We start from the raw sequence: 16,529 nt of genomic DNA, 5'->3' as shown, positions 1-16,529 counted from the left end.
GGAAGGGGGTTCCGGTGCCGAATCGAAGACGAGAAATGTCAGAGTAGACACCTCGGAAGCTCGCGGTTCCGGAGATGCCATCGGTGGGTGCGGAGACAGCTCGAACGTGGAGTTCCCGTGTTGCTGAGCTTCTTGTCGGAGCTCGGGAAGAAGACGGCGCCGACGAAGAAACCAAACGGGAATCGAGGGGGAAACGGGTGTAATGGGTGCGGAACATTACAACGGAGACGATGGCCGGCTTATATACGAGAGAGGGGAAGAGGATTGGCCGGAATTTGAAGAAAATAGATCTTCAATGCGGGGCAGAGGGTACTTATTCTTGATTGTTACTTCATTTAGAGCTCGATAGTCTATGCACATCCTTTGTGTACCATCTTTCTTCGGAACGAAGATTACTGGGGCTCCCCAGTGTGAAGAACTGGGGTGGATAAAACCTTTGTCTAGGAGCTCTTGGATTTGTTCCTTGAGCTCAGCCAACTGATTGGCATCCATTCTATATGGCCTCTTGTATATAGGAACCATTCCAGGTACTAATTCAATGATGAATTCAATTTCTCGATCAGGGGCAATACCTGGCAAATCCTCCGGTAAGACGTCCAGAAATTCACTGACCACCCTGCTATCTTCCACTGCATTGGCTTTGTTTAAACTGGCGTTGATAGCTAACTCTATCGTGGCCTGAAACTCCACCTTGGTTCCGTCTGTATGGGTCAATTGAACCGTCTTTGTAGCACATCTGATGACTCATTTGTACTTGGTTAGCCAATCCATTCCCAGAATGATATCAATACCCTTGGACTCCAGAATGATGAGGTTGGCCAGAAAGTCTACCCCCTTATGCATATACTTATTTTAGGGCATACATGCCTTGATTCCATTTCTCCTACAGGAGAACTTACTAGCACTCGATTTTTCATTAATGCTCTTGGCAATTTATATGTATTCACGAACTGATATGATATGAATGAATGCGTAGCACCGGAATCAAATAACAATGTTGCAGGATGAGAGTTGGCAGAAAACATACCCAGAATCACGTCAGGAGCTTCCTGGGCTTCCTCCACTGCAACATGGTTGACACGACCATACATTGCATTCTGGCGAGGCTGTTGCTGCTGATTGTTGCCCTGGGCCTGGCCTTGCTGCTTCTTGGGACACTTGTTGGCGAGATGCCCAAAGTTGCCGCAACTGAAGCATGGACCAATGTTGCTTGACCCTTGGCCGTTGCGGTTTTGCTGCTGTGGCTGGTTGTTGTTGGGTCGTTGCTGCTGCTGCGGGAAGCTAGAACGAGACTACTGCTGCTGCGGCTGCACTGGCGGTTTGAACGACCCTGTGCCCTAATTCTGCATTTTCTGCTGCGGCCTCTGCGGCTGATTCTGCTGCTGCTGGTTCTGCCCTCCATGGCGGAACATCGGTCCAATGGCAGGGGCGTTGAAGCGGGGCGGGTGTTACTGCCAAAAGATTGACCCTGCAGATGGCGCTTACGCTCTTCACCCAGATTCTAGTGCTTCTTCTCCATGATAAAGGCCCTATCTACCAGCTTCTGGAAACTGGGGTACTCATTGGCGGAGAGGGCATACTGTAGACCAGGGTTAAGACTCTCAAGAAAACAATCTTGCTTCTTCTCGTCTGTGTCAACATCATTGGGGGAGTAGCGAGACAGTTGAGTGAACTTGATGAGGTACTCCCTCACAGACATGGGGCCTTGCTTGAGACTGAGGAATTCCTTCCTCTTCAGTTTTAATTCTCCGGCGGGAACATGGTGGGCATGGAAACTGTTCTTAAATTCTGCCCAGGTAATCTCCTGAGGATCCTTGTGAGCAGCAGTGTAAGCAGTCCACCATTCCTGAGCTGGCCCGCTCAACTGGTGGGATGCAAAGAGAACTTTTTCCCTTGCATTGCACTGAGCTATCTGAAGCTTGCTCTCTATTGTCCTCAACCAATCATCTGCCTCCATAGGCTCCACTGCCTGAGAAAAAGTGGGTGGTTGAGTGCTCAAGAAAGTCCTGAGCTTGGACTACGGCTGCAGCAGTGGTGCTTGCTGAGCTTGAGGTTGCTGATTGATGGCTTGGACCAAACCTTGAAGAAGAGTCAGGACTTGGTTGGCGTCCATGAGGGGTGGCGGGGGAGGAAGATCATTGTTGTTGGCAGCGTTGTTGTTGATGTTGTCGTTGTTGTTGGCAGCGTTGTTGTTGCGCCTAGTGTTCACCATCTGTTGTTGCCAAGGTATGGAAAGCATAAGAGAGAGGTAAGGGCGGAAAGACAAGCCAAGAACAGATAGGAACTGAAGGAAATAGATAGAAATGACTACCAACTATAATTTATTAACTGATGAAAATGTAGAGGGGAAACCCCTACATCACACCAACACACATGCAAAGATCCAACTCATAACAAGGCTCACGCTAAACAGACACAAGCACACACAAGGACAAACAACACGAGTCTAAACGATTTATTCTGCTAGGGATAACTTCCTAGCTCGACTCTACTCCTGATCGACGGTGCCTGAAGGGCCTGCAACATCTGCCTGACAGAGCCTCTTGCGCGAAGGAGAGCGGGGCGGTGCAGAGGCAGAAAATGGTGCTGGGGGAACCTCGTCGGGGTGCTGGTCAGGATCATCTCCAGCTCGTAGATCATCCACTCATGTTCGGCGTGGCGCTGGTGAAGATCCTCCAACTCGTCGAGTGCTCTGTCCAACTCAGCGTAGAGGGCGACAGTGAGGCAGACCTGCTCTCGCAGACGGAGATCCAGCTTGCTATTGACGGGCGCGAAGATGACCTCCAGACTGCCTAACAGGCGCTGCGGGAACTTCCCGAACTGAGTGAGGTGGAGGTCCTGTCTGTTCTTCCGGTAGAGAACAGCCAGAGCTTGGCGAGCAGCGTCCTCGATCCCTACCTCGAACATAGCTCTAAGGGCAGTGGCGGTGTGGACTCGGCGAACTCAGCGAAGATTGTCGTCGGAGGGCTTCTTGAACATGGTCAACTCCACTGACTAGGAGTAACCATGTCCTCCAAGTGGAACTCTGATGCCTCTGAAAAGAGGAGCGTCAAGGTAGCCGAGACCCTGTAGCAGGTACCACAACATACAAGCGAAGTACCCGGCCAGCTGTCCGTCGAAGGAGAACTCAGCTGAGGGTTGGTGCCTCCAGACTGCACCAGCAGGAACCTCCACGTCTGGGACCAGCACGCGCTTGCGCGGGGTGATCTTCGTCCGGGCAATCTAAAATTTTGAAGAAGACAAAAATTAGTAACCATTTTGTAAAGAGCAAAAGACAGAGAAAGGAAAAATTGGAAGAAAAAAAACAATTTTGCTAAAGTAGTTTGTACAAACATAAGTCCTTAGCACGTCCAGTCTATCTAGGATGCGTCCTACAGTCAACACGGCTCTGATACCACTTTTGTAACACACAGTTTTAATCGAACAAAATCGGGCACAACACATGTATGCCAGGATCAAGTTTCATACATGTGCTTACATCATTAGTAATATCATCGCAATGCCTTTATTACAACATCGTATTTAACTTAATACAAAAGGACCCGAGGGTCTAAAGAAAACACAGTGGGGAAACTAAAGGGTCTTCAGCGCCAACGGCCCCATCTTCCACAGGCGTCGACCGAGGGCAACACAGCCTAGAATAGCAGCTCCGGGTCGAAGTCGTCGTCGAAAGCTCCAGCTTCATTGCCAGCTTCTGAACAGCGGTAGAATGCAGGGTAGGGGACAACAAGTGTGAGTACAAAGATTGTACTCCGCAAGCGTAGGGAAAACATGATATGCGACTTAAGTCAAGGAACGGCTTTGACACTGGCTAACAGCACTAAGCAACTACGATCTGCCTATGACTCCAACATCAGGCATCCTATTTACTAAGTGAGAAGACATGACTGTATCCAAAGGTTTGATTCATCGGACTCCATCCGACTACCAAGACTCACCAGATAATTTCATTACCTAGCTACCCCAACCCACCATACCAAACCCTGACCCCAACTAATCCTGAAGAAGTCCAAGCTCGCTCTTATCCGTGAGCACGGCTGATCGACCAGATTGACACTATGCAGAGTTTGCACTGCTTTCCCCACGAGTCGTGATTCCCTTGTTGCTCCAAACTTCCGGGGTGTGGAGTCGGGGTCTCACTACAAGGCCTTTACAAAGCTCCCTCTAACCTGCAGGCACCCACTGAGGTTTCACCGCTAACAGGCAATTACATTGCTGTAGAAGCCCCCTCTTGTGCCACTTATACCGACCTATGGTGCCCACCAAGCTAGAAGGTGACTAATTAGTTTTCCAGGCCATACCCATATAGGCCTCGTGGTTGTGCGAATAAAACTTGGTTACATGCCCAAGAACCGGTCCTTAGGATCCCACACAGATACAAACACAAACATCTCCCAACATTGTTGCATAGTTCATTAATCAATATTAAGATTTCCCAACCAAGACTGCGCTAGCATAAACTACCCATTTTCATAACATGGTGAACAACGGCGACAAGGAAATATTGATTCAAAACTAGTAAACCCTAACATAGGATTCATGTTTAGACAAGCATGCATTTTGAAGGTTAAAAACTACACCTGCAAATCCTAAAACCGGATAAATATGCTCAAGGACACTTGCCTTTGACAGGGTGCTGCTTACCCCGAGCGGTGGAGGAGAGAGAGGGGAGGGCAGCGAGCTTACCCCGAGCGCAAACGGCGACGGGGCGGAGGCGCGGCAGCCGGACGATGGTGATGGTGGTGGCGGTGGTCGGAGATGCATCGGGAAGGGGGTAATGTGGAGTTCCCGCGCGGCTGAGCTTCTTGCCGGAGCTCGAGAAGAAGACGGCGCCGATGAAGAAACCAAATGGGAATCGAGGGGGAAACGGGTGTAATGGGTGCCGAACGTTACAAGGGAGACGATGGCCGGCTTATATATGAGAGAGGGGAAGAGGATTGCCTAGAATTTGAAGAAAATGGCCGGCGGCCATGGCCTTTAATGGCGTCAGTTTCCCGTTTTGATTGGGCAATAGAGGGAGAAGTAAAGAGGGGAAACGGGCGGGGGCGCCTAGATGGGGTTTATGGCTTTGATTGAGACTGTTATGGCGAGAGGAGAGGGCATGGGGAGGCTCTGAATTTGGGCGGCTGGCGCGAAGGGGATCGGCCGCGCCGGAGGAAGAAGAATGCGAGCCGCGGCTCGGTCTGGCAGCTAGCGGCTGGCTTCAGCTCGGGCGGGGCCCACGCGGCAGAGGGAGGCGAGGAGCAGCTCGGCGGGGAGCCGGCTCGGGCTGGTGGCCCAGCGCAGAGAGAGAGGGGTAGCCCGCTTGGAAGAGAAAAGAAGGGAGGGGGAGAGGGATTGGGCCGGGGGAGAGAAGAAACGGCCCAAAGGCAATTTTCCAATTAGAATTCCTTTTCTATTTAGATTTTCAACAATTTTCAAAAAGAGGGCGTTTTAAATGAGCGATTTCTAGCGAATTTTGCAAACTTTTCCACACAATAAAAACCTTAATGCATCTATAACGGCATGAGTGCATCAAACATTATCCTAGGACAATTTAAATTTAGAAAATTTCCTATTGAACAAAATTGCAACCACCTATTTAATTTCTAGCAAAATTTTAAATTATTGCAAAAATTGAAATTTGGGGTGTTACATCCCATCACATACCCATGCTCTAACAAAATGGACTTAAGCCTATCATACCAAGCCTTAGGTGCTTGCTTAAGCCCATACAAAGCTTTCTGAAGCTTGTATACTCTATGTTGGTATTTCGGGTGCTCAAAGCCAGGGGTGCTTGACATAGACCTTTTCCTCTATGAACCCATTAGGAAAGCACTTTTGACATCTATTTGGTACAACTTGAAACCTTGAGATGCTGCAAAAACAAGGAGGATCCTAATAGCTTCTAGTCTAGCTACCAGTGCAAATGTCTCTTCAAAGTATATCCACTTTATTTGAGTGAAACCATGAGCTACAAGTCTATCCTTGTTCCTCACTACAAACCCATCCTCCCCATGTTTGTTTTTAAAGCCCATTTGGTGCCTATGGTGTGAACATTTTGGGGTGGATCTACAAGGACCAAAACTTTGTTTCTCTCGAACTTTTCTAGTTTCATGCATGACATTGACCCAATTTGAATCAGAAAGAGTGTGTCCAACATCATGGGGCTCAAAAGAAACTACAAATGCAGAATCAATTAATTGAGCACGATGAGCAGATTTGGATCTTGTTACCATCTCACCAAGGTCACCCATATGTTGAGGGTGATCAATCCACTGAATGTGTCAAGGAGCCTCATGTTGTGAGACCACCTCCCCCTCAAACGTAGCTGGTGCAGGCTCGAAAGAAGTTGAAGTGGAAGTAGAGGCTACAGGACCCTCTGCCGGTGTAGAGAAAGTAAAAGCTAGCTCAACAGTAGGTGTATTGGCACGAAGTAGTGGATAATTCTCATCATCACTGAGAGCTGGAAGGTCACAATCTACAAAGATGCTTTCACTCATCTCTTGATCACGTGCATACTCGAAAGCAGAACTAGCATATGGGGTTGATTCATCAAAAGTCACATCACAAGATTCCATGATGGTATTAGTGTCAAGATTATAAACCCTGTAAGAATGACCATGATGATAATACCCGAAGAAAATCATATCGGAAGAACGCGACTCCAACTTATCAATATTACCACGCTTTAGGATGAAGCAACAATATCCAAAAACATTCAAATGAGAAACCTTGGATTCCTCCCAAAACGCAACTCAGAAGAAGTCACATTTAAGATTGAGCGCAAAAAAAATCTAATTGGAGATATAGCAAGCTGTGCTAATAGCCTTAGCCCAAAACTTTCTAGGAGTCCTATGCTCATCGAGCATCGTCCTAGCCATCTCCACCAAAGTGTGATTCTTCCATTCAACCATGCCATTCTACTGAGAAACGGGTGGAGCAAAAAATTGATGCTAAATGCTATGTTCAAGGCAGAAAGCATCAAAGTGATAGTTGTTAAACTCGGTGCCATTATCACTACGAATAGCTTTCAATGCACCAGGGAGTTCCTTGAACAATCTCAATGCTATGCTCCGAAAGTGTGAGAACACTTCATCCTTGATCATAAGAAAGAACACCCAATAGTAGTGAGAAAAGCCATCAATAATGACAAGTACATACCACTTTCCACCAACCGAATGAATGTGGGAAGGACCAACAGTGTCCATATGGAGAAGTTCACTCAGTCATCTAGTCATCACCACATTAACTGGTGAGTGAGAAGCAGGAACCATCTTGCCATGTTGACAAGTAGCGCAAACAAGGTTCTTCTCACACTTGAGCTTGGGCAATCCTCGGATCAAGACTAGGGCACTCAAATAAGAAATCAAATCAAAGATCATGTGCCGTAGTCTCCTATACCACATCCAAAGATTAGAAGAGGGTTGAGTAATCAAACATCGAGAAGAACCAAAATACGTAGAAAAATCAGTTCCAAAGACTCTTCGTACTCGAGAAATCCAGCAAATCAAAGTGCTCGAGGAATCAAGAACTCTAGAAGTATCATGCTTGAAGTGTACTTCCATGTTCTTATCCAGCAACTGAGATACAGAAAGCAAGTTGTATCCCGATGCTCCACCAAAGACACATCCTTGAGAGTGAAACTCTCACTCACCCTTACCATACCTTTGGCCTTCACTCTACCTTTTCTGTCATCCTTGAATGTAATGTACTCATATCACTTCGTTGGGGTGAGGCCGGAGAACCACGATGCATCTTCGGTCATATGGTGTGAACAAGTAGAGTCGATGAGCCACTTGTTCTCCTAGCCTCCGCCTATCACCTACATATGAGAAGAATAATAGGTGGATGGCTCAATACTGGGGTTAGAAAAAAGCCTCTTGGAAATCCAGTACTGGGTCATCCGCCCTGAAGCAGTAAAAGCAGGTGTATGCAAATAAACACTAGTGCACTGAAGGCGAGTGCCACAATAGGGAAAACATGGTCTGCCAAAGTGTCGCAACTCAAAACCTCTTACACCTGAACCAAAACTATATTAATCATTGTAAGATCCATGCCAGATACCACCTCTAGGAGGAAACTAAGAGTGAGGAAAATGCTAATGTACACCAAAAGAGGGACGATACATGTCCTGAGTACTCCACTTCCACTCACACCGCTCATCCCTCTTATGGCGAAAGCAAAACCCAACTAGGTGACCCTCTCTCTAGTAGTAGGTGCAATGGTAGTGTCTCTTAAAAGTTGGACTACTGGTCACTCTAGGCTCTCTCATAGGGACTTTTATCTTTGGTTGTGGTGTGGTTTTCTTCTTTGTGGGTTGTGGTGGGGTATTGATCTTGGATTTCTCGGCCTCAAGGGTAGTAGGTGTGGTGAAACCAGTATTACCATCCCCATTGTAAGCCACCCTCTCAAAATTGAACCCTAAAGCTAAACCTGCCTTATCTGTGCACATTTTGGTCTTGGCCCAAATCAAGCTCATCTTGCCCTTGCCTTCTGAGCATTTCTCCACAAGAGAAAGGAGATACTTATTCTCGACCATGAGCTTTTTCATTTGCCTTCTAACCCAGCTAAGCTTGTCCTTAAGGACTATGCAGGTGGAACAATTTGGCTGCATATCCTTAGAACACTCAGCATTCTCCAATCTAGACTCTAGCTCCTTTATGCACTTGGCTTCCATATCAACATCCTTTAAGAGAAAAGGACAATTCTTGAAAGCACCTAAGAGAGTTGGTCTACACTCCTCATCAAAGAGCTTCTTCTCGGCAATCTCAAGACGATTGGCGACTTGATCATGCAAAGTCCGAAGCTCGACAAGCTCACTCATGACCACAAGAAAACTATCACACTCCTCATCCCTGGTCCTAGACCTTAGCAACTCAAGCTCATAATATGAACATTCTAGCCTAAACTTGAGTTCCTTGCTTCAGAACCGCTTTCTTAAGAAATCTACCCTAGCTAACAATCGCATCATTCAAGGTATCGAACTGAATAGAATGCTGGTATTAGGAGGGTGATACTTCAGAACAATCAAGCTCAGGGTCTCTATTGTTGTCATTTGCCATGAAGAAAAGGCCAAAGAATTCCATGTTCTTCTTCTTGTTCTTCATGGGAAGCTCCTCGTCCTTCGAGCTCTCTTCCTCTCTTGAGGAAGTGTTGATGCCACTAAGTGCCACCACGAAATCTCGAGATGCCGCCTTGGCCACCTTCTTAGCCAGCCTGTTGTGGTTCTTGAAGAAGGGCTTCTTGTTCTTCTTGTGCTTGTCATGGTCGTGTCCACGATCTTCCATCTTCTTGACCTTTGGGAAATCCGCCTCGAAATGAGTGGTATCACCACACTCATAACAAGCCCAATAGCCACCTCTCCTCTAGTCTCTTTTGTTATTGTAGAAGCAGGTGAACTTCTTCACAATCAAAGCAAGATCCTCATCATCAAGTGTGTCCACCTCCTCCTCTGTGATAGAAACCAAGAAAGACAAAGTAAAGCCACTAGGTGAAGGGTTAGCACAAGAAAAGCCAACTCTAGTAGGACCACCATCACTAGGTTATGAAACCAATGCCATATTATAAGACATAAGGTTTCCTAGGCCTACTATAGCCATCTTGGTTATCTTGGTGGATTTGAGCTTACTGAAGAGTTAATAACATGTCAATATGTATTAACTGGATGACTCTTTAATGCACGAGATCTTCACTTCCCATGTGCTATGGTCAAGAGCATAGATAAGTTTGATTGCCCTCTCATGGTCAGAGTAGGGCAAAACTCCAACTGAACTAAGAAGTCTAACAATCCCATCAAATCGAGCAAACATGGCATCAAAAGACTCTCTGAGGCCTTACACGAACATCTGATATTATTGGTTATACGTGCTTTGACGCTGAGCTTTGATTTGGTTAGTGCCCTCATGAAAAATACTAAGAGTAGACCAAATCTCATGAGCGATACTGAGGTGCTGGACTCTGTCAAACTCATTATGACTTAGGCTGGTGAAAAATATATTTCATACCTTATTGTTGGCTTCATATTGTTCAATTTGGGCATGAGAAGTACGAGCAACATGACTCTCATAGTTGGAGTCTATAACCTCTCATATTGCACTTCCTTGGCTTAGAAGATAAGCCTTCATCCACAGCTTCCAATAAGAAAAGTCACGACCTTCAAAGATCGGAATATTCCCATGTCTCTCTATTGTCGCCTATGGATCACAAAATCAGTTATGTGTTGATGGCAAAAAATGGCACGGCCAGATTTTTTGTATACACCGGATAGTCCGGTGATCAATGCCGTGTCATCGCCGAACTATCCGGTGCTTGTAGTTCGATTTTGGCCAGAAGGCATACTTTCTAAAAAAAATAGTTCGGTGAGGGGCTCATTGAACGCCGGACTATCTTGAGAATGGGATGAGAATTTGGTGCAGCAAATCATGCTCTTTGTATAAATAGTCCGGCGATCGATCCAGTGAAAATGACAGACTATCCGATGTGTTGAAGGTCAATTTGCGCTGAAAACTTGCTCTCTAGAAGAAATGGTCCGGTGGAGATTTCGGGGTATCACCGGACTATCCGGAGAGAAGAAGAAGGTTTTTAGCTGAAAAAATGTTCTCTGTTGAAAATTGTCCGGTGAGGTCTTTGATGATCGCCAGATCATCCGTTGTGTACAAAAGGAAAACTTTACAAAAAATTTGTTCTCTGCATATAATAGTTCGGTGAGGTCTTTGATAATTGCCGGATCATCCAGAGCATTCAAAAGGAGAACTTTGCAAAAAATTTGTTCTCTGCAAATATTGCTTCGGTGACATACTCTGGTGAGTATAATTGTGACAACGAAATATCTGGTGTGTGTAAGACCGCGTCTTAGAGTTTCGGCCGAGTGAACTCGTCGGATGGTCCGGTGTTCTGGAGTTTGTTCTCACTGGATCATCCGGTGTTCAGTCTGAAACCGAATCGAAGTGGATTCGTGGATTTGTTCGGATCTCTTTCACGATTTTGGCCGAGCAAGGCATGTTTAGGGTTGGAATAGAGTCCTACTTCGATTCCCTAGGGTCAAGACCATACCCCCCTTATAAATAGTCAAGGGGTGGAGGCGGATTGCATATCCATCAGTCAATCGCATCTATTGCATCTACTTTTTGTTTTGCCTTTACTTTCCTGTAATTTAGGGTCAGTTCTTCATTCCTAATTTGAATCCCTGTGATTCGGGTGGTAGTTCTTTGTCGATTTGCTCGTAAATTGTTCGGGCGGCGATCCCCAAGGTTGCCGGTCGAAACCTTTGCTTGTTTGCTTGTAAACAAGTCGCGTGTCGCTGCGACAAGTATCCTTGACGGACCCGTGTTAGCGAGGTGTTGCCCAATTCCGCACTAACACAAATTGGCAACTCCGCTGGAGAATGTTGGTTCTCCATCAACATACACACCTAGGGTTCCGGTGTCGACACCCCCTACACCCTACCGCGCCATGTCTAAGGAGGAGGGAGCCGAAATCAACATGGACAATATCATCTCGCCTACGCTTGAAGAGCTTCCCGAGGAGGATCGCCAAGCTATTGAAGCACAAAAGCGGGAGGTTGAGAAGATGATGCTTGCATGCTATCAGAAAACATGTCAAGGTGTCATCAAGAAGGAAGATCCGATGTCAATCGTCCACGCCAAGCATGAGGTAAAGACCGATGTAAGTGATTCTACTCATGATTTCAAAGAGCACATTGCGCATATGGTAGATGAGTCTGTTGGTGCTGCTATGTTCAATAATTCTGAAACATTGGTTAAAAGTCTAGATCATATACTGTCTAGTCATGTTAGGGCTTTGTTTAATGAATTGCAGCACCTTTACCTACACAACAAAATATGCCGATACGACAAACTCATAGCCAACCCAATGTTGGTCCGGTTGGTATGGTAATGCCTCCCTTTAATACATTGAGTACTAGCAAGCCAGAGGTGTCCTCATTTATTTTTCCAGTTTCGACTACTTCATCTAGCATAACTAGTCTGGTTCAATATGTGGCCAATAGCTGGGCTGCTGAAATTTCAGCAAGTATGCCATTAGTTCCTTACAACACCGTGGCATATAGCACACCTCTTATACCCCCACAAGGTATTGGCATACCCTATGGTCTGTTGCCAGATACTTACTTCAATGTTCCTTCACAAAATATTCCACATATGCAACACGTGACTTCACACTCTCATGATACGCCACAACAACAATCTTTTATGCCGCAACCACATGCTAATGTGTCACCCAATCGGCCTATGGCCAAAACACTTTTTGGGCCTGAAAGCATCAAAGAGCAAATGACTAATATTTTGAGGGAACATTTTGGGGTAGCTCTCAAAGGTAAATCACGTGTTTATCAAAAACCATACCCTGATTATTATGACACAATTCCATATCCACATGGGTTTAAGGTCCCTGATTTTGTTAAATTCAATGAGGAAGATAGTAGAACTACAATGGAGCATATAGGTCAATTTCGTGCACAATGTGGTGAAGCCGATAGTAGTGATGCTTTAAGATTGCATTTATTTCCTTTGTCACTTTCTAGCAATGCATTTACTTGGTTTACTTCACTTGTGCCTAATTCTATTCATACATGGGCACAACTTGAGCAAAAATTTCATGAGTATTTCTATACCGGAGACATAGAGTTGAGGTTAATTCACTTGACATCGGTTACGCAAAAATACAATGATTCCATTTCTGAGTACATTAGGAGGCTTCGGGACACCAAAAACCGATGTTTCTATGTTTCGCTCTCCGATAGAGATTAAGCTGAGTTAGCTTTTGCCGGCTTGCATGCACATATCAAAGAGAGGTTAGAGGGGCAAGAATTTTCTGATGTGAATCAAGTTTTGCAGCAGGCTCTGGCTCAAGAAAGCCGTGCCAAAGAACATAGAAAGCTTCAAAGGTTTAGTGAAAAACACAAGGTGGATCATCTGGGTGTTAATGTAGTTGAATATGATGACGATTCGTCAGATGATGATAGCGTAGATGTGTGTGTTGCCGAATGGACATGGAAGTCCAAATCTAAGCCATTCGTGTGCTCTACATTGAAGCCGACTCCACAAAAGAATCGGCAAGAAGAGATGAATTTCACATTCGATGTCACTAAATGTGATAGGATATTTGATCTCTTGTTACAAGAAAAGCAAATTAGTTTGTCTCATAATCATGTTATTCCATCACTTGAGGAGATTAAGAAACATGCATATTGTAAATGGCATAATTCATATTCTCACGCTACTAATGATTGCAATATTTTCCATCAACAGATTCAATCGGCTATTAATGAAGGACGATTGAAGTTTGCTGAAAATTCTAAGATGAAGCTAGATAATGATCCATTCCCCGTCAACATGATGAACTTTGAAGGGAAGAAGGTCTTGGTTCGGCCGTCTCAAGCCGTATCGACTAAAGGCAAGAGTGTGATCATTGGTGATAATAATGTAAGGCCAAAGATGTTCAAACCTAAAAGTCCAGAAATTGGCCGCTGGAAAGTGAATGAAGATAAGAAGCATGAGAAGACAAAACTTACATTTGATACACTTTTGGCTAATTATGAGAGTGGCAAGGTCGGCCAAAAAAGGGGCAGCCGACCCAATGCTCTTAAACATCCAAGATCACCTCTGAATCATGAGTTTGAAAGGAGGAGGCAATGGGAGGATAATATTGCAGCAGCTCCATTCCCTCCTTTCAGGCCGCCAATGCCTATGATTTGGGGGTCTCCTCTGATGGTTTGTCCTCCATGTCCGCCATGGGGTTGGTGTACCTTGGGCACCACCTTCTATACCATTTGCACTATTTCACCCGGGGTGGACAGCACCACGACCTTCGGCGTTCAACAGACTATCTCGTCCTAGACAAGACCAGTTTGATCCCAAAAATCAGTCAAATGATAGGAGGGATATGAGACATGTTAAGAAGGTCTATCGTGTGAAGAAGACGAGTGTTTCTAATGAGAAATCAGATCTAGAACCAAAAGAAAAACAGCCGGTTGTTGATGAAAGCAAAGTGCAAAAGCAATCGGCTAATGACAGGTCAAGTGGCAGCAACAAAGGGGAAGTTGTAGGAGTGGTTGGTACTGATCTTGAGCTTAAGGAGGCACCACCTACAGCAGGACAATAGCCCATGGCGCCAAATGTTCAAGAAGCCACTTCTAGTTCAAAGCCGATCAATAGTTCAGACAATCGGAAGGTTGAAAAGGAGAAGTCCTTGCTACCCGGGACTTAGCCGCAGCCACCGTGGTGTCCTAGGGGTCTCTCACATTTCCAAAAGAGGAGGCTAAAAAGGTTACAAACGCAAGAGTTGGGAGAAGCACAAGCTGAAGAGGTGAGAGATCAAGTATTCAATGAAATCAAGCTGATGGTGCCTATTCAGCAAGAATGGAGAGTAAAGCAAGTCATAGAGCCTATTGTGACATATAGTGATGATGAAGATGATATGCTAGGAGACTCTCCAATTCTTAGAGATGGCATTCCACTGCATGATAATATAGATATCAATATGGTTTTTGTTTTACCATCGGAGTTTGGGGCTATGGATGAAGAGGTTGCTCAACTAAATCTTGGTCTGAAGGAAGCTATATTTGAAAAGCCCAAAGAATCGAGCCAACATTTGAGACCATTGTATATCAAGGGGCATATTGATGGAAGGCCAATTTCGAGAATGCTAGTGGATGGTGGAGCCACCGTGAATCTAATGCCATATTCAGTTTTCAAGAAGCTAGGAAAAGAAAACAAAGAGCTCGTAAAGACAAACTTGGTGCTTAATGGCTTCACCGGTAAGTCTACGGAGGCAAAAGGCATAATTTCCATGGAGCTCACTGTTGGGAGCAAGATGGTCCCTACGGCCTTCTTCGTCGCCGACGTGCAAGGTAACTACAACATTTTATTAGGCGTGATTGGACTCATGCAAATCATTGTGTACCTTCTAGTTTGCACCAATTCTTGATTCAATGGGTAGACGATGAAATAGAGGTTGTACATGCAGATACATTGGCTTTTGTTGCTTTGGCTGATGCTTCGATAGTTTGGCAACATGGGAATGTACAGTGTCTCCCCGGTCAAGACCTTTCGGGGTATGATTTTCTTAGTGTTACTAGAAATGATTTTGCACCCGTGTCTGTACAGCCGATTTCTTCATCTCGGCTTAGCAATGTAATGTTATAAATGAATAAACAAAGTAATTTAGAATGGTTGCAACAGCGTGTGGAGCAATATCCGTCTAAAAAGAACGATATTTATGAGACTATTGATGATTTTGATGAGATAGAAAAGCTAGGATAAGGTTTTTCGTCGGTTGATCCATTAGAAGAGGTAGATATAAGAGATGGTACTGTTCCTAGGCCGACATTTATGAATACATGCATGATGTTCAAAAAGGAGAAATGATTGCATTACTCAAAGAATATATCGATTGTTTCTCTCAGGAGTATCATGAGATACTGAGACTTAGCCGTGAGCTTGTAGAGCATTGACTTCCCATAAAGATAGGTTTTAGAGCTCACAAACAACCGGCTAGAAAGTTTAATCCTAACATGTATGGGCGAATCAAAGAAGAAATAAGCCGGTTGCTCGCTGCGGGGTTTATTCGTCCTTGTAGATATGCTTAATGGATATCTAATATTGTCTCGGTTGAGAAAAAAATAGTGATAAGTTGAGAGTATACATTGATTTTAGAGATTTAAATAAAGCTACTCCTAAAGATGAATATCCTATGCCCATCGCCGATATGTTGATTAATGATGCTTCGGGTCATAGAGTTATTTGTTTTTTGGATAGTAATGTGGGCTATAATCAAATTTTCATGGCCGAAGAAGATATGTCTAAAATGGCTTTCCGTTGCACGAGGTTTGTTGGTTTATTTGAATGGGTTGTTATGACATTTGGTTTAAAGAATGCCGGTGCTACTTATCAAAGAGCTATGAATTTGATCTTTCATGGTTTGCTTGGTGTCATCTTGGAGATTTATATCGATGATATTGTTATCAAACGGATGCTATGGATAGTCATTTAGCCGATTTGGGTTTAGCTTTAGAAAGAATGAGTCAGTATGGTTTAAAGATGAACCCACTTAAGTGTGTTTTGGTGTATCGGCGGGCAAATTCTTAGGTTTCATAATACATGAAAGAGGCATTATTGGGGGGAAAATAAACCAGCCTGAGGATAACAGTTGAAGATCACCGTCCAGGTTCCTCCGGAGCCTTGATCTCTGAACCCTCTGTTAAAAGCTATATCTCTGATATCAACAGATCCCGTCACGGTACCCCTTCGCACATACGAAGCCCTCCCTTGGCTTCGCCAGTTCTACCTCCCAAAGCCTTCCAAAACACGGCCTCCCGAAGCCTCAGTCCTCCGAAACTTTGGCCTCCCTAAGTCCCGGCCCTCCGGGGTCCTGCTTCCCAACGTCTTCACCTCCCTGTTCTATGCCTCTCGAGGCCCCCACCTCGAGATGATCAGGCCACCTTCCCAAAGGCAGCGAGGTGAGTCTGCAGACCCTGGGAAGATCTGCCGAGAGGGGAGTGCCGGTCATGCTTTGCCTGCAAGGAGATG

The sequence above is a fragment of the Phragmites australis genome, chromosome 1, assembly GCF_958298935.1.
Source record: "Phragmites australis chromosome 1, lpPhrAust1.1, whole genome shotgun sequence".
Taxonomy (NCBI): Eukaryota; Viridiplantae; Streptophyta; class Magnoliopsida; order Poales; family Poaceae; genus Phragmites; species Phragmites australis.
Note: the sequence above shows the minus strand (reverse complement) of the source record.